Source organism: Aulonocara stuartgranti (assembly GCF_965226115.1).
Source record: "Aulonocara stuartgranti genome assembly, chromosome: 18".
Classification (NCBI taxonomy): Eukaryota; Metazoa; Chordata; class Actinopteri; order Cichliformes; family Cichlidae; genus Aulonocara; species Aulonocara stuartgranti.
This window is the reverse complement of record NC_138954.1, coordinates 29,771,294-29,785,131: the sequence shown is the minus strand read 5'-3', so window position 1 is coordinate 29,785,131 and position 13,838 is coordinate 29,771,294.

The following is a 13,838-nucleotide window of genomic DNA, read 5'->3' as shown; positions in this document are numbered from 1 at the left end:
TCCCTTTCTGTCTGTCTCTACTATTACTAACCTCAGCCATCTTTCTCAGTTTCTCTCTGCAAATTATGACTGAAACTACATACAGCAAGGGAGATCAGCCTACCAGAACAATGCACTGGTCTGGTCAAGGTGTTGACAACATTCTCACCCACAAACCATGATGGATTACAAGATAGCTCGTGTGTGCTCTGAGAGTTTCGCCGTGCTGTACTTCAGAGTCCACTCCAGTGCTCTTTCTGCAGAACTGTAATATGCTACCTAAATGTACTTTGTTGAGCAGTATTTTGTTATTTATTTTTCGCTTTCTAAAGTTCAAAATAGCAATATGCAGTATCTGAGGGTTGCATAACTCTAAAATGAGACATCTCCTGTGACTCGGACAAGATTTGGATGATAAAGTTACTTTCTAAAGAAGCAGGAGTAATGTTTGCAGGTGCTACATCACTTAGTAATGTCTTAGTGAAACATGTAAATAAAAGTAAATAATAATCTTAACATGGAAACACTAAGTAAAGTTTAGAGCAAATAAAGAACACAGTCTTTAGTCAGTGCCAGTCATTCATAGTAGTCCCTAACCCTGCCTCTGTGGGTGTTGTGGATTCCCTGCTTGCAGGTTTCAGTAACAGAGAAGAGCACTGGGTTAAAAAACAATCTGCCAGATTTGAAGTTATACGGCAGATTAAGTGAATGACATATTTTATTTTAGTTTGCTTTTAACAAACCTGCGTTCTACAAAGCAAAACACATCAGCAATGGAAGAAACAGTAGAGAAAAAATCAATTTCCTGCGTGTTTGTGTCTGTGGAAAGGACCACAGTACTTACAGAAACAAGCATAGTTGCTGTCAGCTCAAGAAAAAGAGTTGCTGGCTCGTGAGGCTCTTTTTCTATAGCTGATTTCACCTGGGGTCACTCTGCACTGCAGCGCCAATGCTTTGCTTCAAACTCTGAGTGCACGCTTCAAAAAGGAAAAGTGTTTTTTACCATGTTGTCGCTCATTCAGCTGAGTGCTAAAGTTTGCTCCAAGAAACATGAAACCATGTTCACCTTGTGTAGCACCAAGTGTGTTACACAAGGGTGTGTAAAGTATGTGAAAGAGACCGAGTGTGTACAAGAGCTCATGAAGGCCCAAGCAGATTTAGTAGAATTTAGCACCCCCCCTCCCCTCCAAATATTATTGCAATCAAGTCGCAGAAGGATAATTGTAAAAACTTAGTGTGTCTGTTGTAGTGATAATAAACACAGAAACACACACACAAAGCTTTTTTCTTTATTTTCCACTTACCTTGGATTTACTTATTTTTTGTGTGTTATTTGTATACTACATGATGTCTGAGTGTGTGTTTGTGTGTGCACGTGTGTGTCTGTCTGTCTGTAAGAGAGAGAGAGAGCGGTGCCATTGCAGCCCTGATTGATAGATCCTTCCGTGTTCCACTCAGCTTGTCTTTCACAGCCGGGCCTCTAATCCTGTTTCCACCCTGTCACTTACTCTCCTAAACACACCTGCACGTGTGCACATTTATATACACAAACATACACACAAACACACACACACAAACACTGATTCTCTTCCCAGTTCGTCAGTCACGCAGATACACACCAAGATATGAAAGCAGTATGTGACAGCGCATCTAACAGCACTCTCAGCAACCACACATATGCTCACACCCATACGCACACACTCACACGAGCACACTCGGTGTGGTTTAGTGTTGGTTTTTGTTTTCCCCCAGCTGACCTCTTAAAGAAAATAGCTTATGTTAGGTTGTGTTGTGTTCAGTCAGACAGAGACAGACATATAACGATCGTCATCATTTGCAGCATGTAAGTGCACATTTGTGTTTGGTTGGTGAACTCATTTAACTGGACTGTTCATAACAAAGTTTATAGCTTGGTGGATTTATGATTACGTCTGCATATATATGTTCAACTTTCTTTTATCTTATTTGCGATCAGTTTCTTTCTCTGTTTTATTGGTGCTGTGGCTCCATTTGGCTGCTGAATGCAGCACTATTATATACAGGAAGTGCTGATTGGGCTATACCAAGCACAGCTCCATCACGGGGAGTATGATTTTGTAACTTACTCTAAATGTTAGATTTTTTTTTTCTTTGATTCACAAGTAAAGTATTTGTTTAGTTTTGTGTTTGATGACTATTGCTGCAATTTGAAGTAACTACTAAACTAACCTGCTTTGTTTCTTTTTGGTAGATAACTTGTTGTAGTGTTTGTTTCACCTTGTGTTAGACTGGTTGGATCAGCCAGTATTTAAGTTCTCTTTGTCTTTATTTGACCTCTTTGAAGGGCATTGTACTGTTATTTGACATTTTTGCAATTTATTTTTTCATTTTCAGGGAAAATGAAATCAATTTATTTCCAAAATTACTACTGTGTCCTCATGTCTAACCAGCACAGTCCCTCACAGGGGGTCTCTGCTTAGACTGCTTAGAAAATGCATGGACGGCTGGATGGATGTATGCATATAAACATACTTTTCCCACCTGTTTCCCACTGCCACAAATAGAAAAACTATTTATATATATTTATTGCCAAAGCTTTATAATCCTGCAATTCATCTGTTCTCCAACAGACTGCTATAACTTTGTACAGTATATTTACATCAGTATGAATTTGTATCATAGTGAATGGAAGCTGCTGGATCTGTTTAACTGGAATATTTTATAAGGGAGTAGCAACAGTGATCTTTTGCTTAGCCTATGTATACGTATATAAGTTAACCAACCAATCTAAAAATGCCACCAGCTGTGAGCTTTAGACACACAGCTAACACACGGGACTAACTACCTGTACTCACACACACTGCACGCACACACAAACAGTCTTGCAGCCACGCATGATTCATAACCCAGTGTGCAGCCTTTTGACACAAAGGCAATAGAAGCAGCCGCTTGTACAAGCCTGGACTTTTATTCCTTTCAATTTGTCTTGCTTAGAAAAACAAACCAGTGAATACATAAATAAAGCGGTAGGGAGAGAGAGAGGGCAAGAGAGGGAGAAAGGATGGATGAATGACCCTAGCTCAGCAGAGCGAGGAGGCACCAGTGGGGTACCTCCTTTTTCTAAAAGTCTTGGTTTTGTGAATGTGTGCATATGTACATTTTTATGTTGGCATGGGATATCAAGGTTATTTTGGTTCATTAAAACTAAACTACAAACTGTAGATAAAAAAAAAACACTTCACTACCTTTACAGCATTTTAATTATCCATCCATCCATTTTCTTCTGCTTATCGGGGGCCGGGTCGCGGGGGCAGCAGCCCAAGCAGAGAAGCCCAGACCTCCCTCTCCCCAGCTACCTCCTCCAGCTTATCCGGGGGAACACCAAGGCGTTCCCAGGCCAGCCAAGAGATATAATCTCTCCAGTGTGTCCTGGGTCATCCCCAGGGCCTCCTCTCGGTGGGACATGCCCGGAAAACCTTACCCAGGAGGCGCCCAGGGGGCATCCTTGTCAGATGCCCGAACCACCTCAACTAGCTCCTCAATTTTCGATGTGAAGGAGCAGCGGCTCTACTCTGAGCCCCTCCCGAATAGCCGAACTTCTCATCCTATCTCTAAGAGAGAGGCCAGCCACCCTTCGGAGGAAGCCCATTTCCGCCGCTTGTATTCGCGATCTCGTTCTTTCGGTCACTACCCACAGCTCGTGACCACAGGTGAGGGGCGTAGATCGACCGGTAAATTGAGAGCTTGACTTTTACACTCAGCTCTCTCTTCACCACAACAAACAGCGTCCGCATCACTGCAGCTGCAGCACCAATCCATCTGTCGATCTCCCGCTCCCTTCTCCCATCACTCGTGAACAAGGCCCCGAGATACTTAAACTCCTCCACTTGGGGCAGGGTCTCGTCCCTGCCCCAAGTGGAGGACTCCACCCTTTTCCGGCTGAGGACCATGGCCTCAGCATTTTAATTATTTTTATTTATTTATTTATTGTTTGTTCTGTTTTGTTGAGAGAAAAGTTGTGTTAGTTACACAACTTCAACCTGAAACTAAAAACATGAAAAACATTGTTTCTGGCAACTTAAGCCTTGGGAAGAGGTGGAAGCCATGGCTTTATTTTGCAGAGTATCCTCAAGGCCTGCTGCAACTGTAGAAATATGTGTATTCATTGTTTTCATATTCAGTTGTAAACGTTACAAAAAGTTAGGATTTATTTTAGATGGTATGGATCTTCCTTTAATGTGCTTAGTTACAAACATTTAAGGTGAACTGTCATTAGGCACATGTTGACTGTCAATGTAAAGATCAGATAACCAAAAAATGCCTACAGCACAATGAATCTTGAGTAGGTTTCTCTCTCTCTTTCTCTCTCAGCTGTGATTTGTGAACATGAACACTGTTCCCCTCTGGGCTCTGATGGATATGGGAATCATTACTTAACAGCAAGTACAGCAAACACATTAAATCTCTCATCGTGTCCACCTTCTCCACATCCTCCAAACACCTCCTTCGTCTTCTTGCTCCCTGGGCTGCCCTGTAGTTTAAATACACACTTTTCTGACAAGAACACAACATTGATTCTGAGACAACACACACACACACACACACACACACACACACACACACACACACACACACACACACACACGCATACTAAATAGTACACAACGCAAAACCCAGGAGATTGCTTTTTCATAAGAGGAATGGTGAGGTATGGGGGTGGGTGGGTGGCATGGCACTAAGTGCCTAGTGTGTGTGTGTGTGTGTGAACATGTGTGGATAGCCAGGCCAGTAAAGGGAGCATGCTTTATGACAAGTGAAACGAGCCCAGAGAGAAGCTGTCCAGTTCAATACTTCATCACAGCACAGAGCAAACTGTGCGGTGTTGATGAGAAACACACACACACACACACACACACACACACACACACACACACACACACACCTAGGCCACAGCTCATTCCGTAGCAAATTGTCTGTTATTGGTGACAGTTACACTCAGGAAAAGTCCACATGCATGGATACAGGTGTACACAGTCAGGATTTATATTACATCTCAACCCACGATAATAAAGACAAAACTGAAAAAATAGCTAGCATTTAGTAATAGCAGAAAGGTGAGCACTGAAATTTATTGTAGCAAAAGCCAGACTAGATGTTTTAGAACTTCACATGCTCTAAATTAATTTAATGTGAGGTTTATATTCCAAACTAAATTCAGCAGTAGCGTACAGCATGCACACTGCTCTACACTGTATACCCCAAATGACAGTGCACTAAACTCAAACATCTAAACTTGCTGACTTTAAAAGACGCTCACCTTTGGGTAGACATGGACTAAAAAATCGTCATAGCTGAGATGTTTAACTTGACAGGAATGAACATGACATCTTTGCTCATAGAGCCTGCCCAGGTCCTGCTGTTTGCTGAACTCTTTCACTGAGCAGGAGGTGAGAGAGCTCACGTCAGTTGCCTGCAGGAACTGGTGAAAAAGCCACAACCCCCCCCCCCCCCCCAAAACATCTTAATTCCAAAACTTTATGGGCTGCAACATGCAAAACAGTGACAATGGGCTGAATGGCTCTAGTTTCCTACAATGAAAATTAAGATGCAGTGTATTTAGCAAAGTTTCAGTAAGTAAAAAATGTTTTTTTTTAACAATGACAAATGTGCAGTTTTTTTTTCAGTGCTAATGGTGTGCTAGCATGTGTTGCAGCCTGAGCGTGTGGCTTTTTGATCATGAGAAAGATTCATGGGACAGCGATGAGAGCTTTTACATTCCTTCTTTATTTTGGGGAGGGGGAGAAGGTAAAGGATGGCTCTAGACAACTAGAAGTGGCACACATGAATAAAATACAGTACCTCAAGTCAAGCAGACACACACTGCTGTTTAAGGCCTCTTAGTGTGGTTTTCCACAGTAACAGTAACAGTTGTATTAAAACATACCGGCATTACAGTATAATAATGCATGCTAAATTAGCAGGGATGGAGCCACTGCAGACACACCACACGTATATTCCTGTCCAGTCCAAACAACATGCTCCAATTAACACCCCCTTAATCGGCATTCAGCAGCCCCCCACCCTACCCCCAACCCTGACCAGAGCCCTCTGAGTCCCAGCAACCATTGGAATTGACAAATCAAAGAGCAGACATCTCTCAACAAGGAAGTAATTGGCCTGACCCCACGACCTCTCGTGCCTTGCATCAGGGATGCATTGAATCAAAACCTGCTACTATGAGACACACCCACACTGCTAACTAGCATCTCGGTCCCTTAAAACACACGCACACACTCTTAATGTATACAGTAACACTTACACACAAAGACGTCATTAGTGGCTGTGCTGCGCTCATCGCTCATTAGACACAAACTAGGGAGAGAAGTTCAGTTTATGGGGAGACAAAGTGGCTTGTATTGCACACACACACACAGGCATGTGCGAACAAACATTAAAAAATGACCGGGTCTTCATCTAGTGAGGATGAGAAACTGCAGAGCTAATAAGGCAGTCTTGCAAATAGACAAGAAAGAGGAGGAGAGGGCGGAGGGAAACGATGGAGAGACTTCCATTCCTCCCTGCTGTTTAGAGGAGTTTAGATTGTTGGTGGGACAGAAAAGATCGGGCTTAATAGAAATACTTTATGTATACAAAAAATACAATAAGGCTTTAGTAAATACATGTCTTCATCTGCAGGTTTCACTTTTTTTTTCAGACTACAGGATATCAACAAAGAAGGGTGTGGCTTTTGGAAACAAAAATTGGTTTAGTACCAGTACTTTCAGTCAGTCCTGCCGGTTGTCTGAAAGTATGCCAAAGAGCTAGGTCACAAATCGTCAACATATTACGCTTCCGGGCATCCAACACGTCCCTAAATGACAAGATCGGAAAAACAAGGAAACATGAGAACCGTTTGGAATCAGTCTACACATGTTAAATTAAAGTGCTGGTTAAGGTTAAGGATAAGGTTAGGGTTAGGGCTGGAATACATGGCTGGAATGTGTATTACCACGGGACAGTCATTCTACTGGATTTCACCCATAACCGGGCACGTAGCTTAAGAACGCGGAAGGTCACCTTTCGCATTCCTCAGGAACGCCGCGGGACGTGAGAAAGAGTCGGGATGTTGCGCCTCGGGAGTGAGAACAGGCTGAGGTGGAACAGTGAAATGAACTACTACTAGGAGGCCAGTATAATACGCACCACCTAAATTCAACCAGCTTATCATGTCTGTGCAGTCATGATTGCAACAGTGCAACAATGTGAAGTCTGTCAAGTTTCTCAGTCACAAAAATTAAGATTTTATGACTCAGTAACTGCCTATTCTAGCAGCTATTGAAAAATGCAAAAATATTATGTGATTGTATTCCTCTGATAAGGTCAAAGCACATGTAAAAATAAAAGCACAAATAATAAAACCCCTGGTTGTTTTTCCAGGAAGAGTCAAAGAAACAGATGACCATATATAAACCTGTATCTCAAAGCTGCATGTTGCCCATAGAGACATGTGGAAACATTCTAATTAATTATTGCTCTTCTTGGACTAAACAGTGGAATTATTTAGGGTTGAAGTGGCATATTACTGAGCCTGTGCATATATATCTTTAAATATTATTCATACACACAACAACATAATGATGGTATTTGGAAGCCAGTGTGGGGGTTGCTGCAAATAAAGATACCACACAGGAGTTAAGTGTTATTCATTACACTACATACTGTATGCTAATGAGGTGGTTTTATTTACTGGACTTGGAGGAAAAACTCATAAGATCATCCCAGCGGTTTATATTGTTAACCAGTTGTAAATCTGTTCTCTGCATTGTTATAAAGGATAAATATGTTTCCCCTTTATGTTGAGGGGACAACCAAACTTAATTCCACATCAGCATGTATTTAAATGGCACTAGGTTTCTGTGTAGGGGTGGTTATTTATAGTTAGGAGACTTTCCCCTTCCTCGTGTGTATTTATACATTAATGCAAGAGCATCTAGATTATATTAGCATAAAACCATGTCCCTGTTTGAATATAATGATTTGCAAATCTCATGCATCTATATTTTATTCACAATAGAACACAGAAAACATATCAGATGTGTAAACTGGAACATTTTACTATTTAAAGAAAAAACAAAATGAGCCCATTTTAAATTTGATGGCAGCAACAAGTCTCAAAAAGTTGGGTTGGGGCAACAAAATGATGAAAGTGCGACGGTGAAGTGGAGACTGCTCCAGAACTTCAACAGGTAACTAACTGATGAGCAGTTATGCTGGAGCCGCTGTTTCTACCTGCTCATGTTTCATCAGATCACTTTAAAGTCTCTTTGTGCTGGTTTTCATCTTTGCTTTGTGCTGTCGGCTTTGTGTTCATACCAATGACTGTAGAAACTCCCTTCTACAGTCATTGGTTCATACCTAAAGACTAAGAGAAGGATTACGTGTGTCCTCATTAGGAAGAGGGCTGTAACCTGTAGGTTTGTATTGTTAATTGGTAACTATGAGACAGTATGTTTGAGATAATTTTACAGAGTAACATGAAAGTAACGTAACGAGCAGTGTTGGGTAAGTTACTTTAAATTAGTAACTTAGTTACATTACTAGTTACTTCTATCAAAAGTAACTCAGTTACTTCAAGTTACTTGTTACTTTCAGAGTAACTAGTTACTAGGGAAAGTAACTTTGGTTTTACTCAGAATTCTCTTGTAACTGAATACCCAGCCAGACTGCCAGTCTTCTAGCTTGCTTACTTGCCACAAGTGCACTGTGCCACCTACCAATAGAAAGGAAAAAAATAATGTGCACACTTCCATGAGAGAAATCCCACGCCTGGACCGTCGTTGACCGCCGCATGATTCTAGCCTGATTTTTACATCCAACACAAAAACTGCAGTCGTGGTGCTTTCGATTGTACTCAGAACTCGGAAATTCTGCTTTCTGAATAGGAAGATGTAGGTAACACCAGACTGCAGATGAGCTGCTTACAGGGCTGGACTGGGACAAAAAAAAATCGTCCCGAGGAATTTGACTAGAGACCGACCCACCATTATAGGAAAAATCATAAAGCCTTTGAATGAAAACAAACGCTGTTGTGACAGTGATGTACACTGTTCTGATGGTATATATGTATTAATCTATCAGTCGTTTGTTGTAAGACTCAGATAATTATTTTTTTAAAAGCGAGACATTTTAAATGAGAATAAGAAAGAAAAGTATTTCCTTGTGCCCCCCTCTCCCTGTTAATGCCCTACCTGCCCCCTGGCAACACTTTGCTAGACCCGCCCCTGCACAGTTACCAGCTGTCAGCTAAGTAAAAAAAAGGATCCTGGTGTTATTTGTCTCTCAGAAACAGTTCATAACTTCCCTTCAACTCATTCATGTCACCTAAAAGGTAAACTTGTTTCTCCATCACTTGTTCAGCTCTGATGATCCAGTAAGGACATCTCCTGGTTTCATCTTCATGTTTCCCTCTCACCACATAACCAAACTGATATCATGACCAGCAGCTTTACAGCTTGGCTCCAGCAAACATCAGCTGATAGTAGAAAGTAATATTAAATAAATTCTAACAACAGCTGATCAAGCTTAAACGTGCTGCTGTTGTTTAGCGCGGCATCCGCTCGTTTCCTCTTTCTGGCGCAAAGTGGGCGATAAATAAACAAGAGAGAAAAGCCAATCAGCTGATCATTGATCAGTTTCATGATTGAAGTAGAAACAGGAGAGGGAGGGGCAGAGAATGGGAGGAGAAGAGGCAGCTGTGCAGCGTAAACACAGAATAACTCCAGCTTTGTGCCTTTTTCATTGTAGCTGAAGTCCGGAACAAACTGTGTTCCTTTTCACCTAAATACGAAACCCGTAATATTTTCTCTGAATACGAGATGATTCTGTTTTTTACGGGACAGTTGGCAACTCTAATAATTAACCGTATGAACAAAATAAAGTTCAACATCAGTAACATCATAGCACCCACCCAGCTGTATAGAAACCCCGTCATGCTAGCTAGCACGCAGTACGAAAAAGTCAGCATAACGAAAATAAACTCCAACTAAACTTGATTTATATGTGACTCAGATACACTGCAGGTCATAACTTCTTACCTGAAGTTCAGTTCACCTGATACTCGGACCGGCGGCTGCTTCGGGTCTCTCCTCTTGCCTTTTCCTTCATCCACCTGCTGGCTTCCACCACTTGCTAATGTTATTGAATCTGTGGAAGCTCCGCGATAGCCACCACACGAAGTAACGAATAACGAGGCTATTTAAATCCCAGTAACGAGTAACGCCTTCCTGGTTTTGGCATAATAACTAGTTACCGTGCTCGTTACCACAATAATAACGTAGTTACTGTAACGCGTTACTTAATAACGCGTTAGTCCCAACACTGGTAACGAGTAATATAACGAATGTCTTTCTCCTGGGTGTAACGAACTGCATTACTGTACTGTGTATTTGTGTGTTAACTTCTTTACTTTACTGACCCCAGCACTGATCACAACAAAGAGGGGAAATACGTCCAACCTGCACAAGCATGTAATTAATTCACCTGAATGTAATGTCTTTGATGTGCTGATTAGAAATGGCGGTGACTCTCAAAGCCCAGCCAATGAGAATCGATAACGGAATTTGATAAGGAATCAAATCAGTCCCTATGTGGAATACACAGGAATGGGATACTTTTCTCTAGCAGTTACCAGGGGGTCATGGACCAGTCCCTAGGCCTGTGTGAAAGAGGTGTTAGCAATCAGTGTCACAGCAACTTCCAGTAACTACCATCAACTGCTCACAACTGGTTAGGGAATACACCAATGGCATGCGAGGACTTTTACAGAAAGGCGAGTGTAGACAATTGCTGCCCAACCCTCAGAATAGGGAAAGCAGAGCCAGTTGCTGCTTGCCCTGCACGCTGGTTTTCCATCAGTTTATCCACAATGTGCATGTTTAAACCACCAAAGAAAAGCTGCTAGTCTTTCGGTTTGCCCAGCTCCAGTCATTGCAAAAATTTCAAGAAAACTTTTTTCAGTTTGCCATTATGGAGTATCGTGTGTTGAATTTTGAAATGAAAAATGAACATAATCCATTTCAAAATAAAGCTGTAACATGACAAAATGTGGTACAAGTGAAGTGCTGTGAATAACTTCCGTATGCACAGTGGGTGGTGTGTATCAAAGTAACGCCTAAATGATTTTAGGGCCCAAGGTTTCTCGTGACAATATTACTTCATAACAAGATTAAAAAAATGTTATTCACTCTACAAGAATGTCATTAATGTTGCGGCTGAATGGTGTAAAGTCCTGTCTGTTCTTTTTGAGTTGTACATACAGCACACAAACACATACTGTACATGCTGTTAGTTAATCACTGTGCTAGGGAGAGGACATAGCTTATGCTAATGTTTTAGTTAATACCTCAGTAGCTCTCCTTGAGAAATACATTTGTTGTTTTATTATGAGCTTGTTTCTATAATTCATAGGATGCATGCCATCACAGATGAATGAAGTTGGTAAGAGTGGAAAGATAAGTGTAATTCATTGAAGCCTGTTGCCATTGTCTCACTCCATGCTTCTTTTTTTTTTGCTTTTCTCATCCAACTTTTCTTCGGTGTCTGTTGTCAGGGATCATAATATTGTGACATGCACCATTAATGATGTTGCCTCATGGATGTGAATAACTATTTTAGTAACCCTTCTGGGAGGCAAAAAGAGAGAAATTAAATCAAACATTTGAGTATTAACTTACCTTGACACTGTAGCAGTGTTCATAATTGCAACAACCCACTAAATGAGAATGAATTGAAAAGAAAAACTGCACACCAAATGGAGTATCCATATGAAATGTGTGGAATCTTTTAAATGACTGCATTTTTGTACAGAGATGATCAAAGTCCAGATCATTCATTCATCCTGTATCAGATTCAAATTCAGTCCTTTCAGTACTGACTAACCATTAGAGCTAAAATAAAAAATGTTAACCTATGGTGGACGGTGTTGGGAAGGTTACTTTTAAAATGTATTCCACTACAGATTACAGAATACATGCCCCAAAATGTATTTTGTAACATATTCCATTACGTTACTCAATGAGAGTATTCTGAATACTTTAGATTACTTAATATATTGTAATGGATTTTACAGCTTAATGAATGTACTATTGCTGTGTGATGTGTTACTATTACTGAAGGTTACTCGCCATACCAATACCAACTAGATTTTTAAATCTTAATATAAATGAGTAACAGTAGGGTGGACATTGGGTAAGGCTGCACTTTTTGCAGCGATCTCATATAGAAAACTATTCCACGCGTATATAAAACAGGTCTGCGGCTCCGAACCGTAAAGGCGTAAAACCGTAAAGGCACTTCTGGCTACGTCGGGTTCCGTGTTGGGCTTGTAGCCGAAAACTAGCTTTACTTGGTTTTCTGCATCTCTGCGAGAGACAGAGAGAAGCATTGAAAGGCTGCTCCAACAGAACTTATTGTTTCAGAGGAAAAAACGAACACAGCGTACGGTCGAGTCTTAATAGCTTACTTACAACTTGGCTCGTCAGGCACTCTGCAGTGGTTATTATTATATTTGCTTGCTTCCCGTTTCTGGTCCGTGACAACTCGTACTTTTCGACTCTCCTTTTTTTCCCTCCCTGGCTCCCAGACACATAACTGGTATGGCAGTTCATTCTCCCTGCAGCACGGACTACACTGCCCATGAGGCTACATTCTTTAAGGCTATGCCTCTAACACTCTGCTTATTGCCTTCATATTAGAGCATTTTTTAAAAAATATTTCCTCACGTCATTATGTAACTAGGGGTGACATGGGTCACGAGATTGAGACCCAGGCATTAGAGCCTCTTAATGTGTGTTTTGTTTGGGCTTCCACCAGCGTGGAATTACCAAAAATAGAGAGGGCATAACCTTGTGAAACAGGAAAAGATTGTTGTGCATTTATTTCAACAAAGTAACTGTATTCTGAATACCACCCTTTAAAACGGTAACTGTAACGGAATACAGTTACTCATATTTTGTATTTTAAATACGTAACAGCAGTACATGTATTCTGTTAACCCCCAGCACTGATGATGGAGACAGAAACACTTTTTTTTTTCATTTAAAGACCTATATATAATGTAATATAATACTTTAATGTTAAATAATTTTACTTTGTGGTTGCATCAGCATAAATCTCTGCCAAATCATATATGTCTGCTACCTGCGGATTTCTGTGACAGTCCAGACAATTTAAAAAAAACAAAAACGTGTTTTTTATATTAAAGAACTGAGGGTCAATATTGAATCGAAAGTTTGGAGAAAGATGGAAGATGATCAAGAAAAGGCCAGAATGGATAAAGTGGACAACCTAGGAGGAAAGTTAAGTGATTCAGTAACTTGATGTTGTCCAATGGTGTAATAGTACATACATCCTAATGCTGACTGTTGTCCTGCAACATTTACCAAAAATGACTTCATCACTGTGCGGTATTGAATGGGGGTATTGAAAGAAAAAAAAAGAGCGCAAATAAAATTTTTCAGGAAAGAGGGCACGTAGACATAAACTCTTGCTCATGCTGGTCTTATTCTGCCATTATTTGCTGCAAAACATATATGCACACCCACACATGCACCCCGTCCATCAGCTGGGCAAGCATCTTAGAGCAAGCTGAATAGGTCAAATGGAGCACAGAGGTTATTAATGTGTGAATGTGTGTGTTCGGGTCTCTGCAGTGCTGTCAGTACGTTGTGCTCTGACAGAGGTCTGGGTCATAGCACATTTACTCACTGACATGACTCTAATTACACCTCTTATATGAGCACAGAGACACACACACAAACACACCTACTTCTAATTACATCACACTGCTTTGTCACTTCGGAGTGGAAGTCAAGGCCACAGGG